Source organism: Carcharodon carcharias, chromosome 20 (assembly GCF_017639515.1).
Source record: "Carcharodon carcharias isolate sCarCar2 chromosome 20, sCarCar2.pri, whole genome shotgun sequence".
NCBI lineage: Eukaryota > Metazoa > Chordata > Chondrichthyes > Lamniformes > Lamnidae > Carcharodon > Carcharodon carcharias.
The window spans coordinates 40,073,611-40,093,273 of record NC_054486.1 but is presented as its reverse complement, the minus strand read 5'-3'; the positions used below and the strand labels follow the sequence as shown (position 1 = coordinate 40,093,273).

The 19,663-nt window shown below is 42.9% G+C and overlaps 1 protein-coding gene and 1 non-coding gene across 5 annotated transcripts in view; one reads left to right on the top strand and one right to left on the bottom strand.

Annotated features, from left to right (window-relative positions):
* The window catches only part of scfd1 (sec1 family domain containing 1), a 247,864-nt gene that overhangs the window by 57,516 nt on the left and 170,685 nt on the right, over positions 1-19,663 (bottom strand). The gene's annotated exons all lie outside the window — the stretch shown is intronic.
* trnan-guu lies at positions 8,828-8,901 on the top strand. Its single transcript has one exon. It is a non-coding gene; the product is annotated as a tRNA-Asn (tRNA).

The window sequence follows — 19,663 nt, the reverse complement described above, 5'->3', positions numbered from 1 at the left end:
TGCCTTGTGTGCTTGATTATCTATCCTCGTGCTCCATGAGGTGCCTTATCCCCACTTAACACTAGCTTGAGAGATGGAATGCACAGAAATTGAGGACATTTCAGGTGACCTTGTTGGGTGACCTCAAGCAGTTCAGGGCCTTAAAAGCCTCACTGCAGACTGCACCATTTGCAGGGGTGCATGCAGGCTGTCATCTTCAGAGGGGACAACAGGAGTCTCTCTATGGAGCCAATGCCTGCTCACCTGGACTTTGCACAAGAACAGAGTGCAGGAGTAATGCAGTGTTGGGAAACCCCATCACTGCTGGAACCCACCTCTACCTGAGTCATGGTGACAGCAGTGTGACCTTGCATGGCAGCAGTGTGAGCATCAGTAAAGGCTCTATGCATTGCGTGCCACTATTGTATTCATGAATTCAAATCTCCTGGCATGTCTAAACTCAACTTTTCCTGCTTCATGTGCAATACTAGCTAGCAATAGTCAACTCAAATGCTATGAGGAACCCAATCAGAAGGGACAAAAATAAACTGACATGTCACACTGCAAATGTATAATTCTGTTCATTAAATAGGGAGCAACTTGGCACAGTGCGGGGACGGAGTGAGTTGGATGAAACAAAGCTTTTTGAGCAAAATAAAGTCACTTTTAATATGAATAATGCCACTTTGGAAAAGAAACCTTAAATAAAATTATCCTTACTTCCCCTTGTTTTTGTTCATCTCAAGTGCTTCCAGAACCTCCACTGTACTTTGCATTTCAGTGGCACGGCTGACTATGGGCAGCATATTAACTAGTCTGCTTAGGAGAGGGAAATATGAATAAAACATATACTGTAAGATGTGTGTTATGAAACCTATTCATTCTGTGTGCTATGTAAGCTTGCAGTCTGTGGAGATTGCAACATTTAAGGTACAGGATGTTCCACTGCTTGTTATGTTTGTTACTGCCTAGTAACAAAGGTGGGACCTTCTTGGAGTGTTGTGGTAGGTCACCAGATCAGTTCAAGGGTCAGTGAACAGCACTTCTTGAACAGTCAGTTTTTTTAGTCAGTCAGCAAGTGTCCCAGGTAAAGGGCAAAGGAGGGGGACAGGGAGAGGTCCCAGTTAAGTTAAGGAACAGAGAAACAGACTCCTAGTTAAAGAAAGGGCAGCAGGGAGCAGACGTTAAGTGAAGTGGGCTCGGGTGAAGCCCTGATAGTTGAAGAGGGCTCAAGAGAAGCCCTGAAGATCCGAGAAGGCAATTGAAGGTTGGTGACTCCATGCTGCAGGCCGCTGGGACAAAGGTACCCCTTTGGAGAAGTGATGTTCTGCTTTGCACAGCCGAAGATCTGAAATTGTGCTTGTGAGTTGATGCTTGAGTGTATTTGGAAATTTAGGGGAAAGTAATCTCGGAAGGCGAGGTTGGCCATCGTTAAAGTTGTCCGTGTTGGCACGACTGTTGGAGAGAATGCCAAGGTGAGGTTCTTCAAATGTGGAAATTGGAAACCCTCGTGAGAAAGACGAAGTTTCAGTGAAATTGGTTGGCTCGCAGTGTGACTAACGTCTGGGTGGGCTGTTGAAAAATTTCTGGAATCCATTTTTGGTCACATCTGTAATTTGTATAGTGTGGTGTGGTGCGTTCAACCACAGCGGGCCTGTTAATTCACTTTTACCTCATACTTACCCTAAATGTTAGAGTATAAGATAGAAATTGTGAATTGTTATGGCTTTTTAAACTTGTATGGTATAGTTTATTTTTGTTTGTTCAAAACCCGTGAAATTTTGTCTTTCTTCGCTTAGCATTTTGAATCTCAACATTTGCCTACTTTAAACAAAACGTTATTGGTCCCTAATCTGATCTCCCCAACAACCCAGGGTCTGGCCAAGGATTGTAACATATGGATAAGGAACAATCAATTGCATCTTGAATTATCCTACAATCTTTGATTTCACAACCTTACCTGGTAGGTTATTTCAAACATTTAAAGCTTTTCACAAGTTAGCCTTTTCTAAGATCGGTTTAAAGTTTTCTTCTTGCTAATTTAAATTTATGTCCTTATTATGATCCTTTCATGTTATGATGGAATTAGCATGCTCCAAGACCTTTTGAGTTGGTGACGTTGTCCTGTCAAAAGATGCCAAGGACAGCGAAGGTGGAAATTGTTCAGCCTTTTTTCTTGCTAGCATATATAGTTCAGGTCTCACCACTGTAGAAGAGCTTACTAAGGAGGTAGGCTTGGTAGACTCGTAGTTTGTGTTCTCAGTCAAGTTGCTCCACACTCTCTTACTTAGCTTGGATGTAACAGCTGCAGCTTTTGCGATGCATGTGTTGATTTCAGCATCAAGTGACAGATTGCTGGTGACTGTAGACCCTGGATATCTGAAGATGTCAACAACCTCCAGACTTACATTGTCGATGAAGATAGATGCAGTATGGCAACATCCTGGACGCTGACATTTATCTTCCTGGTGCTGATGGTCAACCCAAACGTATGACAGGTGAGAGAGTCTGTCCATTTTCCACTGATATTCCTCAGTATGGAACGTTAGTGAAGCATCATTAGCACACATCAACTCTCTGATAAGGACTTGATGACCCTTTGTCTTGGATCTTAGGTGAGCAACTTTGAACAGCTGTCAGTACTGGTATGTAAGTGGACACGCTCTGTAGATTAACTGAAGGTAAATGACAGCAGCAAAGAGAAGAATATGCTAAAGAGAACGTCGATGCCAGAACACAGCCCTGCTTTACCTCACTGTGGATCTCAAAGGGTCCCAATATGTATTCCTGTCATAGCTGACCTTGCCCATCATGTTGTCATGGAAAGAGGGGATCATACTGAGAAGCTTCAGAAGGCAGCCAGTTTTCTCCAGCAGCTTTAATAGATCACCTCTGCTTGCATGGTCGAATGCCTTGATGAGATGACAATGGCAATAAATGGTGGTTTCCTTTGTTCACAGCATTTTTCTTGCAGCCGCTGGACTGAGGGGATCATGTCAATTGTAGATCTTTCAGTTCTGAAAACAGACAGGGATTCGGGATATATGCATTCAACACATTCATCTTCTGTCTGAAAAGGGCAGCATGTCAAATACTTTTCTCGTGATGCTCAGCAGGAAGATGCCTCATTCGATGTTGCAATCGTTGTGGTTACCCTTCCTCTTATTCAGAGTCACAATCTTTGCATCATGCGTAACCTGGGGCACTGCCCCCTTCCTCCAGCAGAGACAGAGAAGTTTGAGAAGGTGCTATAGGAGTGCCAGTTTCCCATGCTTGATGAGTTCAGACAGTATAGCATCAGCACCTGGAGTTTTGCCTACAGCAAGCAAGTCAATTGCTTTGTTAAGCTCCTCCACTGTGGGTCCGATATCCAGCTTTGCCATGGGGGCAGGCTTTCTATCGTGTCAAGAGCATCCTTGGCGATACAAAGTTGTGGCATCATTTGTGCTCAACAGCATTTATTTGCGTTCATTTGACATCAATTTCGCTCAAAAGTAATTATTTAGCCATCATTTGATATCATTTGCAATCAAAAGCTATTATTTGACATCAACTGACATCACTGTCATCAACTGTCATGAAAACAGTGCTCAAACATTTGCAACCAGCAAGATTACTTACCTTAAGCATTCTGACATCAAAAACGATCATTGAGTTTGTTCTCCATATTTCTGAAATTCTGTAGCTTCAAACACCCTAAAATGAGCTAACTTTAGAAAAAGCAGACCCTGTTTTAACAGATATGTTTTGACAAGCTAATTTTATGTTTTTCTTCATAACCTATAACCAGCATAGTACACCCGTGCACCCCCCACACCCCAGATTTCAGTTTTCTCCCCCACCAACCTACCCTTCCCCCCGCCCACCCCCTCCAGAGCAATTTTCTCCAAACCCCCAGAATGCAGAAGTTTTCTTCTCCCATCTCCTCTCCGCTCCTCACTCTATAGCCTCCCTCTTCTCTCTCTCCTTTATCGCTCACCCCTCTCTACCAATCTCTCTCTTCCACTCATCTCTCTACACCCCACACTCGCCCTGGAGCGCTCAATTTGCAGGGCCAGCCTGAACCAAAATAATGGTGAAGGCCATTGCTGCAGCTTTCCAGCCGGTGTGGACATTGGTGTCAGAAAGAAGTGGGTGTTTGGGTTGTGGAAGTCATAGGAGGGGGTGGAAAGAGTTATTGGGAGAGGAGAGTGTCAACGGGATCAGTGGGTAGGCCTAAGACTCAGGGGATTTGGGGTATAGGCCCAAGACTGGGAGGGGGGGGGGGTAGTGGGTGCATAGGCCTGAGAGTGGGAAGGTGGAGGGGGTGTAGGCCCAAGACGGGGGTGAGTGGGGAGTATAGGCCCAAGGCTGGGGCAGGCGGGGTTGGCGGGGTGTAGGCCTGAGGCTGGGTGGGGGGCTGTATGCCTGAGACTTGGGCTATGTAGGCCTGAGACTGCGGTGGGGGTGGGGCAAAAAGTCATGATGGTGGGGGTGGGGGGGAGAAAATCATCGAAGGGGGTAGGGAGGAGAGAGTCATTGGTGGGGGCCTGGGCTGTTGGGAGGAGATTGGGGAGCGGGGTGGGGTGGGATCAAGGGAACCACCTGGGAACACAGGGGAGATCAGTGGGAGGACATGTTTCATAGGTTTGTAGTCCCTAAAGTTTAGAAGTTTGAGGTGCAAGCCAATTGAGGTGAGTGCACGATAAATTTTGGATATGCATGGATCTCAAGGTAGGATCAAAGGTTGGTAAATGGAGTCAAGGTCCAGATCATCCATAATTTACCTAACTGGTGACTCAGTTTCATAGGTCTAAAGGGCCTATTACTCTTGTATAGGCAGAATTTTCTGCGGGACCGGAAATTTCCGCACAAAGTCAACAGAACTTTTGCTGGTCTGTCAACTTTTCCGTCCTACCCATGACGATTTCCACAGCAGGCAGTACCAGAAAATTTAGGCATATGGACCTGTGTGTTCTCAAATATTACTTATCTACATATCTACCGCATTCTAAAATAAATGTTTATTTGCCTTAAGAATGCTCAATAATATGCATGTTAATTACTATTCTTTTCTGGTTTCCCCTTCGACCCCCAACCAGTACTGGATGAGCAGAAATTTTCTCTAATTAAAGACAGGGAAGACTAAAGCCATTGTTTTCTGTTCCCGCTCGAAACACTAATCCCAGCTTCTGACTGCATCCCTCTCCCTGGCAATTGTCTGAGGCTAAACCAGGTTGTGCACAACCTTGGTATCATATTTAACCCCAAGATAGGCTTCTGACCATATATTTGTGCCATCACTAAGATTGCCAATTTCTACATCCGTAATATCACCTTACATTGACCTGTCTCAACTTCTTTGCTGCTGAAACCTTCATGCATGCCTTTATTACCTTTAGGCTTGATTATTCCAACAGACTCTTCTCCCATCTGTAAACTTGAGGTCATCCAAACTCTCCTGTCCTTGTCTTAACTTGTACAAGCCCCGTTCACACACTTTGCTCACTGAACAACGCTGGCTCATGGTAAAGCGACATTTTGATTTTAAAATTCTCATCCTTGTTTTCATATTCCTCTATTGCTTTGCCCCTCCATATCTCTGTAAACTCCTCTAGCCCCACAACCCTCCAAGATATCTTCGCTCGTCAGATTGACCTTTTGAGCATCCCCAATTTAAATTGCTCTACTATTGATAGTTATGCCTATCTCGAAGCACTAGAATTCCCTCCCTACATCTCTCCATTTTGTTTTCTCTCTTTATGACCATCCTTAAAATATATTTGTTTGCCCATTAGAGCATTAAAAATATAAGGAGGGTCCCATCAAGCTTGCTTCACTATTCAATATGATCATGGTTGATCTTCATCTTCAACTTTACTTTCCTGCCTGCTCACCATATCCCTCGATTCCCTGAAAAACCAAACATCTGTCCATCCCAGCCTTAAATATACTCAAAGACGGAGCATCCACAACACTCTGGTGTGGAGAATTCCAAAGAATCACAATCCTTTGAATGAAGAAATTTCTCCTCATCTCAGCCCTAAATGATCAGCCCCTTCTCCTGAGACTGTGCCCCTGCATCTACATTCCCCAGCTAGGAGAAACAACCTTTCAGCATCTACCCTGTCAGGCATCTTCAAAATCTTATATATTTAAATGAGATCACCTCTCAATTCTTCTAAACTCCAGAGGTTACAGACCCAATTTACTTAGCCTCTCACGAACCCTTTCATCCCAGGGACCAATCTGGTGAGCCTTTGCTGTACCATCTCCAATACAAATATATAAGAACCATAAGAAATAGGAGCAGGAGGAGGCAAATTGGCCCTATGAGACTGCTCTGTCACTCAATCTGTTTGAGGTACGGGGGCTGCAAGAACTCAAACCTGTTATACAGTTGCAAGGCAATTGCAACAGCGGTTCCTCCAGTGCTACTTCTGCCTCACTCTTACTCACACCTTCTTGTTCCTGGCCACAGACCAAATTTGAAGTACCTAACCTAATAGTGACTGCTTCCTGGAACAAAGTGTCCTGTTAATTTTCTCCCTCCCTGATGCATCGCAGTGTCCGAAGTTCAGGCTCCAGCTTATCAACTCTGAGCCAAAGTTCCTTTAGCTGTAGACACTTCTTTGTATGTGACTGCGGTGGGCCACACTAGTGTCCACTAGTTCCCACATGCTACATCTGCAACACATTACCTGCCCTACCATCTATTTTGTATTTTGTTTAATTAGGGTTTCAAGTGTAGAAATTTGTAGTTATATTAAGTAGTTTAACTAGCTAAGCTATCAATTTAATCAAGTACTTATATTTCCCTGGTCATAGTTTAAATTATTGCCATGGAGAAAAAAAACTGTAAAATTCAGCAACCAATCACCTACTTGCTTATCTTATTAAAGCCTCTGAACCGCAGGTGGAATTTAACCCTGAGAAGTGTGAGGCGATACACTTTGGAAGGAGTAATTTGACAAGGAAGTATTCAATGAACGGAATGACACTAGGAAGTGCTGAGCAACAAAGGAACCTTGGTGTGTGTGTGTCCATAGATCTCTGAAGGCAGAGGGGCATGTTAGTGGAATGGTGAAAAAGGCATATGGGACACTTGCCTTTATCAATTGAGACATAGATTACAAAAGTAGGGAGGTCATGTTGGAGTTGTTTGGAACTTTGGTTGTTTTCGTTGGAGCAGAGAAGACTGATGGGTGACTTGATTGAGGTGTATAAGATTATGAGGGGCATGGACAGGGTGAATAGGGAGCAGCTGTTCCCCTCAGTTGAAGGGTCAGTTATGAGGGGACACAAATTCAAGGTGACGGGCAGGAGGTTTAGGGGGGATGTGAGGAAAAACTTTTTTATCCAAAGGGTGGTGACGGTCTGGAATGCACTGCCTGGGAGGGTGTTGGAGGCGGGTTGCCTCACATCATTTAAAAAGTACTTGGATGAGCACTTGGCACATTATAACATTCAAGGCTATGGGCCAAGCGCTGGTAACTGGGATTAGGTAGGTAGGTCAAGTGTTTCTCACGTGTCGGTACAGACTCGATGGGCCGAAGGGCCTGTTCTGCACTCTGTGATTCTGTGAACCTCAGCTTTCAGGTCTCATTGTGTCCTGTTCCCTCTCCTGCACCTCCTTGTTCTGTAAAAGATCAGAACAACACCTCTTCCCTCAACACTTAGAACCCTCTCACTCACCAAATTCCTGAGTTCAGTACTCTGTTGAAGCTCTACTCTGTTAAGCTGGCTTCTTTGCTTCTTACTCAGTGCATGAACAAAAATTCTCCTTCTATTATACTAGTTGAAATTCCAAAGACCTGAATGGCTATGGAACCAGTTCTAGCTAGCCACCTAATTAACCAACTGTTCAGCTGTCACTAGCAGGCAATTGTTTAACACTGACGAAGACTAAAAGAAACTACAAGTTACTGATGCTTGGCCTAAATAGCCAAGTGGTTATGGTACTGGGTTTGTAACCCCAAGATCAAGAGTTCAAATCTCACAATGGCAAACTATGAAACAATGTAACTTCATCTGAAACAGATGGAAACAGGTTTACTCAAAAAGAGTATCAAGAGTTCAAATCTCACAATGGCAAACTATGAAACAATGTAACTTTGGCCTAAATAGCCAAGTGGTTATGGTACTGGGTTTGTAACCCTAAGATCAAGAGTTCAAATCTCACAATGGCAAAACTATGAAACAATGTAACTTCATCTGAAACAGATGGAAACAGGTTTACTCAAAAGAGTATCAAGAGTTCAAATCTCATAATGGCAAACTATGAAACAATGTAACTTCATCTGAAACAGATGGAAATGGGTTTGTACTCGAAAGAGTTACATCTTCTTTGAGCTTGGCCTAAATAGCCAAGTGGTTATGGTACTGGGCTTGTAACCCCAAGATCAAGAGTTCAAATCTCACAATGGCAAACTATGGAACAATGTAACTTCATCTGAAAAGGAACAGATGGAAAACGTGTTTGTACTCAAAAGAGTTACTGTGTTTATAGGCTTGGCCTAAATAGCCAAGTGGTTATGGTACTGGGTTTGTTAACCCCAAGATCAAGAGTTCAAATCTCACAATGGCAAGCTATGAAACAATGTAATTTCATCTGAAACAGATGGAAACAGGTTTGTACTCGAAAAAGTTACTGATGCTTGGCCTAAATAGCCAAGTGGTTATGGTACTGGGTTTGTAACCCCAAGATCAAGAGTTCAAATCTCATAATGGCAAACTATGAAACAATGTAACTTCATCTGAAACAGATGGAAATGGGTTTGTAATTTAAAAGATTTAAAAGATTATCAAGAGTTCAAATCTCACAATGGCAAACTATGAAACGATGTAACTTCATCTGAATAGGGTGACGATCTCTGTGGCGCAATCGGTTAGTGCTTTTGGCTGTTAACCGAAAGGTTGGTGGTTCGAGACCACCCAGAGACGAAGCTGTTGCTGTTTTTGCTTGGCCTGAATAGCCAAGTTATGGTACTGGGCTTGCAACCCCAAGATCAAGAGTTCAAATCTCACAATGGCAAACTATGAAACAATGTAACTTCATCTGAAACAGATGGAAACAGGTTTACTCAAAAGAGTATCAAGGGTTCAAATCTCACAATGGCAAACTATGAAACAATGTAACTTCATCTGAATAGGAACAGATGGAAACGTGTTTGTACTCGAAAGAGTTACAAGTTACTTCTAAAATAGAATTAAATGCAATATAACTAATTTTAGAAGGAGATCAACCCTTAAAACACTTGGAATTCCCTCAGTCACCAAGCTTTTGGCCACCTGACCTAATATCTCCTTATGTGGCTTAGTGTTGTATTTTCTTTATAATTATCTCGTGAAGCACCTTGGGATGCTTTATTATGTTAAAGACACAATATAAATATAATTTGTTGTTGTTTCTTCAATACTTTACAAAGCATTAGACAGCCACTTTTAAAACTTTAAAAAAATGACTGCAACCTAAACCTCTCTCGCAAAAACAAAATAAACACTGGATATGTTGCTCAGTTTAACATGGCTTTAATTCAAATAGATCTAAAAGTACTAAAAGGTTGCTTTGAATGTCACCAAAATGATTCTATTTGCAAGCCAATTTGGAGTGAAACATTAGTAAAAGTAAACTGTCTTAACCCATCTGCGCTACAGATGCATGTGAAGACCAAAACTAAAGTTCAGATGGTGACCTCAACTCAAATTTAACCTTCTTATTGTTAGTCACCAGCTATAGTTTCTGAATGTTAATATCATGCCTTTTCATCTTTAAAACATATAGAAATGGCCATTTTGATACTTGTGAACTTCTGCAAGTTCACCATTTCATCACTGATTTACAAATGGAAGCTGTCAAGTTCAGATTATTTTCAGATTACATTTAGCTGTGGTTTGGAACAGGCTTTTTAAAAAATATATAGACTTCTCCTTCCCTATATGTTTAAGATATTGACCTCTGCAGTAAGATGTATGCATAAAAAAGGAAGCTGCCGTCTGCACTGCTCATATAGAAACTAAGAGTAGGCCATTCAGCCCTTCGAGCCTGCTCCGCTATTCATTATGATCATGGCTCATCATCCAACTCAATAGCCTGTTCCCGCTTTCTCCCCATATCCTTTGAACCCTTTCGCCCCAAGAGCTATATCTAACTCCTTCTTGAAAGCATAAAGTGTTTTGCCCTCAACTACTTTGTGGTAACGAATTCCACAGGCTCACCACTCTCTGGGTGAAGAAATTTCTCCTTATCTCAGTCCTAAATGGTCTACCCCATATCCTCAGACTGTGACCCCAGGTTCTGGACTCCTCCACCATCGGGAGCATCCTTCCTGCATCTACCCTGTCTAGTCCTGTTAGAATTTTATAGGTTTCTATGAGATCCCCCCTCATTCTTCTGAACTCCAGCAAATATAATCCTGATCGACTCAATCTCTCCTCCTATGTCAGTCCCGCCTTCCCAGGAATCAGTCGGGTAAACCTTCGCTGCACTCCTTCTATAACAAGTACATCCATCCTCAAATAAGGAAACCATAACTGCACACAATATTCCAAGTATGGTCTCACCAAGGCCCTGTACAATTGCAGCAAGACATCCCTGTTCCTGTACTCGGATCCTCTGGCTATGAAGGCCAACATACCATTTGCCTTCTTTACCACCTGCATGCTTACCCTCAGCGACTGGTGTACAAGGACACCCAGGTCTCATTACATATTCCCGTCTCCCAATTTATAGCCATTCAGATAATAATCTGCCTTCCTGTTTTTGCTACCAAAATGGAAAACCTCACATTTATCCACATTATACTGCATCTGTCATGCATTTGCCCACTCACTCAGTTTGTTCAAATCACACTGAAGCATCTCTGCATCCTCCTCACAGCTCACCCTCTCACCCAGCTTTGTGTCATCTGCAAATTTGGAGATATTACATTTAATTCCCTCATGCAAATCATTAATATATATTGTGAATAACTGGGGTCCGAGCACCGATCCCTGCGGTACCTCATTAGTCACTGCATGCCATTCAGAAAAAAGACCAGTTTATTCCTACTCTTTGTTTCCTGTCTGCCAACCAGTTTTCTATCCATCTCAATACACTACCCCCAATCCCATGCGCTTTAATTTTACACGCCAATCTCTTATGTGGGACTTTGTCAAAAGCCTTCTGAAAGTCCAAATAAACCACATCCACTGGCTCCCCCTCATCAACTCTACTAGTTACATTCTTGAAAAATTCAAGTAGATTTGTCATGCTGACTCTGTCTGATTCTGCCACTGTTTTCCACGTGCTCAGCTATTAAATCTTCTATAATAGACTCTAGAATTTTCCCCACTACCGATGTCAGGCTGACTGGTCTATAATTCCCTGTTTTCTCTCTGCCTCCCTTTTTAAATAGTGGGGTTATATTAGCTACCCTCCAATCTGTAGGAACTGTTCCAGAGTCTATAGAATCTTGGAAGATGACCACCAATGCATCCACTATTTCTAGAGGCACTTCCTTAAGTACTCTGATTATTAGGTGTAGATTATTAGGCCCGATGATTTATCGGCCTTCATTCCGATCAATTTCCACAACACCATTTCCCTACTAATACTGATTTCTTTCAATTTCTCCCTCTCATTAAACCATGTGTTACCCAACATTTCTGGTATGTTATTAGTGTTCTCCTTTGTGAAGACAGAACCAAAGGATTTATTTAGTTCAAAAACAGAATTACCTGGAAGAACTCAGCAGGTCTGGCAGCATTGGTGGAGAAGAAAAGAGTTGACGTTACGAGTCCTCATGACCCTTCGACAGAACTTGAGTTCGAGTCCAAGAAAGAGTTGAAATATAAGCTGGTTTAAGGTGTTGGGGGGGGGGGGGGGTAAAGAGAGAGAGAGAGAAGTGGAGGGGGGTGGTGTGGTTGTAGGCAAAAGCAGTGATAGAAGCAGATAATCAAAAGATGTCATAAACAACAGGACAAAAGAACACATAGGTGTTAAAGTTGGTGATATTATCTAAACGAATGTGCTAATTAAGAATGGATGGTAGGGCACTCAAGGTATAGCTCTAGTGGGGGTGGGGGGAGCATAAAAGATTTAAAATATTTAAAAATAATGGAAATGGGTGGGAAAAGAAAATCTATATAATTTATTGGAAAAAAACAAAAGGAAGGGGGAAACAGAAAGGCGGTGGGGATGGAGGGGGGAGCTCAAGACCTAAAGTTGTTGAATTCAATATTCAGTCCGGAAGGCTGTAAAGTGCCTAGTCGGAAGAATGACCCAAACCTCCCTGTCGTTTGCCATTTTAACACTCCACCCTGCTCTCTTGCCCACATGTCTGTCCTTGGCTTGCTGCATTGTTCCAGTGAAGCCCAACGCTAACTGGAGGAACAACACCTCATCTTCCGACTAGGCACTTTACAGCCTTCCGGACTGAATATTCAATTCAACAATTTTAGGTCTTGAGCTCCCCCCTCCATCCCCACCCCCTTTCTTTTTCCCCCTTCCTTTTGTTTTTTTCCAATAAATTATATAGATTTTCTTTTCCCACCTATTTCCATAATTTTTAAATATTTTAAATCTTTTATGCTCCCCCCACCCCCACTAGAGCTATACCTTGAGTGCCCTACCATCCATTCTTAATTAGCACATTCGTTTAGATAATATCACCAACTTTAACACCTATGTGTTCTTTTGTCCTGTTGTTTATGACATCTTTTGATTATCTGCTTCTATCACTGCTTTTGCCTACAACCACACCACCCTCCCTCTCTCCTCCCCCCCAACACCTTAAACCAGCTTATATTTCAACTCTTTCTTGGACTCGAACTCAAGTTCTGTCGAAGGGTCATGAGGACTCGAAACGTCAACTCTTTTCTTCTCCGCCGATGCTGCCAGACCTGCTGAGTTTTTCCAGGTAATTCTATTTTTGTTTTGGATTTCCAGCATCCGCAGTTTTTTTGTTTTTATCTATGTATTTAGTTGGTCAGCCATTTCTTTGTTCCCCATTATAAATTCCCCTGTTTCTGACTGTAAAGGACCAATCTTTTTCTCTTCATATACCTATAGAAACTTTTACAGTCAGTTTTTATGTTCCCTGCAAGCTTACTCTCGTACTCTATTTTCCCCTTCTTAATCAATCCCTTGGTCCTCCTTTGCTGAATTCTAAACTGCTTCCAATTTGTATGCCTCTTCCTTGCATCTAATACTATATCTAATTTCCCTTGTAAGCCAAGCTTTGGCCACCTTTCCTGTTTTACTTTTGCACCAGGCAGGAATAAACAATTGTTGCAATTCACCCATGCGCTCTTTGAATGTTTGCTATTGCCTATCCACCATCATCCCTTTAAGTAACGTTTCCCAATCCATCATACCCAGCTCGCGCCTCATACCATTGTAGTTATCTTTATTAAGATTCAGGACCCAAGTCTCAGAATCAACTAAGTCACTCTCCATCTCATGAAGAATTCTATCATATTATGGTCGCTCATCCCCAAGGGGCCTCGCAGTACTAGATTGCTAATTATTCTCATTACATAATACCCAGTCGTGGATGGCCTATTCTCTTGTTGGTTCCTCAATGTATTGGTCCAGAAAAACATCCCGTATACACTCCAGAAATTCCTCCTCTACAGTGTTGTTACTAATTAGATTTGCTCAATCTATATGTATATTAAAGTCACCCATAATTACAGGTGTTCCTTTATTACATGCTTCTCTAATTTCCTGACTAATGGCATTCCCAACATCACCACTAGTTTGGGGGTCTATATACAACCCCACTAACGTTTTTTGCCCCTTAGTGTTTCTCAGCTCTACCCATACAGATTCCACATCGTCAGAGCTAATATCTTTCCTCACTATTGCGCTAATTTCCTCTTTAACCAGCAATGCAACTCCACCACTTTTTCCTTTTTGTCTGTCCTTCCTAAATACGGAATACTCCTGGATGTTCAGTTCCCATCCCTGGTCACCCTGCAGCCATGTCTCCGTAATCCCGACTATATCATACCTGTTTACATCTATTTGCGCGGTTAATTCATCCACTTTATTGCGAATGCTCCTCGCGTTAAGGCACAAAGTCTTAAGGCTTGTCTTTTAAACATTACTTGTCCCATTCCCACTACTTTTCACTGAGGCCCTGTTTGATTCTTGCCCTTGATTTCTCTATCACTTTTCTTATTCCGCTTTCTGTCTTTTGTTCTTGTCTTTGATTCCCCTTCCTCTGACTCCTTGCATAGGTTCCTATCCCCCTGCCATTTTAGTTTAAACCCTCCCCAACCACTCTAGCAAATGTTCCCTCTAGGACATCAGTCCCAGTCCTGCCCAGATGTAACCCGCCCAGGTTGTACTGGTCCCACCTTCCCCAGAATTGGTCCCAATGCCCCAGGAATCTGAAACCCTCCCCTTCACACCATCTCTTCAACCATGTATTCATCCGCTATATCCTGCTATTTCTACTCTGACTGGCACGTGGCACTGGTAATAATCCTGAGATCGCTACAGGACCTCATCCCTTTTTCTACCTATGTCGTTTGTACCAATGTGTACCACGACCACTGGCTGTTACCCCTCCACCTTCAGAATGTCCTTTAGCCGCTCTGAGACATCCTTGACCCCAGCACCAGGGAGGTAACATACCATCCTGGAGTCTTGTTTGCAGCCACAGAAACGCCTTTCTATTCCCCTTAAAATTGAATCCCCTTTAACTATTGCATTCCCACACTTTTTACGCCTCCCCTGTGCAGCAGAGCCAACCACGCTGCAACGAATTTGGCTATTGCTGCTTTCTCCTGAGAGGCCATTCCCCTCAACAGTATCCAAAGCGGTATATCTGTTTTGCAGGGGAATAGCCACAGGAGATTCCTGCACTGCCGGCCTAATCCTCTTGCTTTGCCTGGCGGTCACCCATTCCCTTCCTGCCTGTGAACTTTTAGCCTGCAGTGTGACCACCTCTCTATACGTGCTATCCACGATACTCTCCGCCTCACGGATGCTCCACAGTGTCCCCAGCCGCTGCTCCAGCTCCAAAACCCGGGCTTCCAGGAGCTGCAGCTGGAGACATTTCCTGCACACATGCTGGCCCCAGGGACTGGGAATGGGAATGGCTTCCCACATTGAGCAGGAGGAGCATACCAGAGCTTTGAGTGCTCCTGCCATGACTTACCCTTTTAAATTAGATTCCCTTATATAATTTTATCATAAAGAGGCACTGTAACAAATGCTTAATGCCTCTTTGGTGTTATACTGGCCGCAAGTTATTACACCAAAATTTCCAGACCTAGCAGCGGCAACAGACAAGAGTTCTTGCAGCTTGTGTATCGCAAACAGAAGTTATTGAATGATGAAGAAGTCTATTTTGAGTCCAGTGAGACCATGGCCAGAATTTTCCGGCCCCACTGACATTGGGTGTCACAGCAGGCGAGGGGGAGGGGCGCGAGAAGGCCAAAAATCCTCATGAAACTAGTTTGCAATCGCCCCTCCACCCGCCGCTGCACATCAGGAACCTAATTTCAATACTCTACCACCTCATTATAAGCCCTGCTTGCCGGAATCATCACCCCATGCTGGATCATGTGGGCAGGTTGCCAACGTGTTTCACAACTGTACTTAAGTGACGTGCACTTGGTGAACTGCACTCAGGGCTTCGAGGTTTGTTTGCCTACCTTGCTTCGGGCAGCACTTGCAGTCATCAGTGTCAGTCTTCGCAGGCAGGACCACATCACTTTTGAGGGGCTCATGGGCAGGTATCTACTTACCAGACTAGCTGTAAAGTGGGGGTGGCTTTTCAATGGCTGCACTTTTGCTTGGGGAAGGGGGAGAAGTGGCCTCAGGCAAGGGAAAAGGCTGCAGGGCGAGAGCTATACTGGGAAGGGGGGTATCCCAGGGTGTGTGCGGGGTCACATGTTGATCTGTGCAAGTGGCCTCAAGATGGTGAGAGCTGAGGAGGCAGTCTCCAGAGTAGATGAGTCCAGATGGATTTGGGTGTGAGAGAGTGAATGGTGATCTCCCTTGAGCCAACAGTGAGTGAGATGCCAGTGAATGTGTGATGGCCTTGTGAGTTTAGCATGATAAGGTGGTTGCCTTGCCCTGGTGGCATGGATGAGATCATTCATCCGTTTTCTGCACAGGATGGCTGACTTCTTATGTGCAGCATTGAGCACCTCTGCCACCTCCCATCAAGCCAGAGTGGTGAGAATGATGGGCCACCTGTAGCCAGAGTTGGGGTAGAGGACACCCATGACATCCGGGAGGTGTCCCAGTGTTGTGTCACTGAATTGGGAGCTGCACTCTTCTTGGCTTTTGGGGCCATGTCTTCACCAGGGCAGTCCTGGGCTGCAGCATTGAGAAGCGTGCACATGGCTGCAGTTTAAGTATGGTGCTCTGCATGAGGAAGCAGCGAGGTGGGAAAGTTGGAGGCTGCCTGCCAGCAAGACAGGCAGGTATCCTGTGGCTAAAAACAAAAAAACTGCGGGTGCTGGAAATCCAAAACAAAAACAAAAACAGAATTACTTGGAAAAACTCAGCAGGTCTGGCAGCATCGGCGGAGAAGAAAAGAGTTGACGTTTCCAGTCCTCATGACCCTTCGACAGAACTTGAGTTCGAGTCCAAGAAAGAGTTGAAATATAAGCTGGTTTAAGGTGTGTGTGTGGGGGGGCAGAGAGAGAGAGAGAGAGAGAAGTGGAATGGGGGTGTGGTTGTAGGGACAAACAAGCAGTGATAGAAGCAGATCATCAAAAGATGTCAACAACAATAGTACAAAAGAACACATAGGTGTTAAAGTTAAAGTTGGTGATATTATCTAAACGAATGTGCTAATTAAGAATGGATGGTAGGGCACTCAAGGTATAGCTCTAGTGGGGGTGGGGAGAGCATAAAAGATTTTTAAAAAATTTAAAAAAAAAAATTTTTTTTTAATTTTTTTTAAATAATGGAAATAGGTGGGAAAAGGAAAATCTTTATAATTTATTGGAAAAAAAAAGGAAGGGGGAAACAGAATGGGGGTGGGGATGGGGGAGGGAGCTCACGACCTAAAGTTGTTGAATTCAATATTCAGTCCGGAAGGCTGTAAAGTGCCTAGTCGGAAGATGAGATGTTGTTCCTCCAGTTTGCGTTGGGCTTCACTGGAACAATGCAGCAAGCCAAGGACAGACATGTGGGCAAGAGAGCAGGGTGGAGTGTTAAAATGGCAAGCGACAGGGAGGTTTGGGTCATTCTTGCGGACAGACCGCAGGTGTTCTGCAAAGCGGTCGCCCAGTTTACGTTTGGTCTCTCCAAATCTTTTATGCTCTCCCCACCCCCACTGGAGCTATACCTTGAATGCCCTACCATCCATTCTTAATTAGCACATTCGTTTAGATAATATCACCAACTTTAACTTTAACACCTATGTGTTCTATTGCACTATTGTTGTTGACATCTTTTGATGATCTGCTTCTATCACTGCTTGTTTGTCCCTACAACCACACCCCCCACTCCACTTCTCTCTCTCTCTCTCTCCGCCCCCCACAAACACACCTTAAACCAGCTTATATTTCAACTCTTTCTTGGACTCGAACTCAAGTTCTGTCGAAGGGTCATGAGGACTCGAAACGTCAACTCTTTTCTTCTCCGCCGATGCTGCCAGACCTGCTGAGTTTTTCCAGGTAATTCTGTTTTTGTTTTTGTTTAGGTATCCTGTGGCTGCCTGATTAATGAGGCGGGAATGGGACAATACAGCGTGAAAACCCATCAATGTGGCTGGCAGGTGAAAGTACATTTTTCCCGCCCACTATCACACTTTGTGCAAATCTGGGACGATTCCACTCCATGTCTGCTTTCACAATAAGTGAAGTTAACAGTAAAATTATATTATTTTACTCTTGCTAAACAGGTGCTTTTAATTGAAATTTTATGAATCTATTTCTCAAGTAATTCATTAAATATTTGAGCCCTTCTACAAGTCATTGCGAAAATCACTTCTTCACAAGATTACTACAATTTCATGTCAGGCTAAAACATTCAGTTTTCCTTTCCAAATGTTTCTGCCAAAATGAATTTAATTTCTAATTAACACTAATACAATGAAAAGCTGTTAGTTGAACTACCTGGGAATTATTAATTCCATTTAGATGTATTGATTTATGAGGGAGAACAGCAATTTTATGATAATGTAGTAATTTGCCTTGAATTTTGTTTTGAGGTTCATTCTTATATACACATGCATGGATAGCCAAAAGGCCACCCACTATGCTTCCTGCAAGAAACAATATTCAATGTAACGGTCAAGACCTTTTTCCATGTTTCCTGTGTTTTGAATTACCAGTCTATTGTCAGGAATGTCTAGGAAAATCTGTACAACTAAAATGAGTTGCATTTACCCTTAGTGGTCCTATTAAATTACCTCCAATTTTGTTTTCTTCAAAATATCCTCCACAGATGAACATTAAACATTGCATCCACTGAGGCATTGTGTCCCAAACTGTCAATACACAGATCTGCTCCTATTTGCCTTACATGAATCCCTGACCTTGTTCAGAAGCTACTAAGTATAAACAGTTTTGTTCTTCCCAGTCTACTAATAGCTCACCTACCGGATTTATGCAATGTGGGAAGTTAGTTCAGTGCAAACAATGGGCTAAAATGCCAGAGACACTGCTTGGAAACATCTTCAGGAGATTACATTGATTGGGATTTGCACCACATTTTTAATGCTGTAAGTTCTCGAGATATAACTTAAATCCTTCACAAGCATCACGAATGCAAGGTGTGCAGCCAAACTACAATCACTTGACAAGTTTCAAGGAAAAATTGTACAACCATGGTTATGGCTCCTAACTATTTATCCCTTTCCAACAGGACTTGCTCCCCAGCACCTCTTCCCCTCTGCCCCACCCCCAAGACATATTAAACAGTGGTGATTACTCTGAAGTAGTGCCAATGAGAGGTAAGCAGCATCAAAGTTAATGCAGGGAGTCATCACAGCTACACCTTTTAGCATGTAGTTCCATGCCCTCAATAGGAGTCCTAAGTTTAGAGAACATCTGTTCATAGCACTCTATTTTCTTTCTATCCAATCCAACACTTTTTGCTCTTCTCAATTTACTGAAATGTTTTCCATGTTAAATTCCAAAATCTTATCAAGGCATTTCTTCTGAAAAATACAAATAGTTGATCGTTCTCCTTTCAAGTGGCAATGACTTTGAATTTGATCTATTCTGAGTGAAGGATTTATGGTAGGCCCCTATTAATTCACTAGAAATAACAACTCTCACATTAGCTTTACTACTTTCCCAACTGTTAACTATTGTTGTAAATTCCTTTAAATCGCGACTAATAAAAAAGCCAAATATGCACCCTCTTAGGATGTGTTCAAGGTCTCCTTGGGGACTGTCTTAACAAGATACTTATTCCAAGAAATTAACTAATGCAATGATTTCCTATTTGTCTTCACTTGAAAGCACATTCTACCAGCAAAATGATGACGCTCAAACAGTAGCTTGACCCAAATAGGAAAAGTGACTTTACAAAGGCTTTCAGAAGATAGTCAGCATTTACTGACACATTTATAAAACACAACAGGTCTTAAGATAAGCTAAAATAATACAGCAATTCTCAATGAATAAATTTTGTTTACTCAAAAACTTGATAGCTAAATTCAACAAAGCTATTGAAATATAGAGCTAGAATTTTGTTCTGGGGTTGGGACACTGACATTGGGTGAATTTCCAAGACCCGATCCCG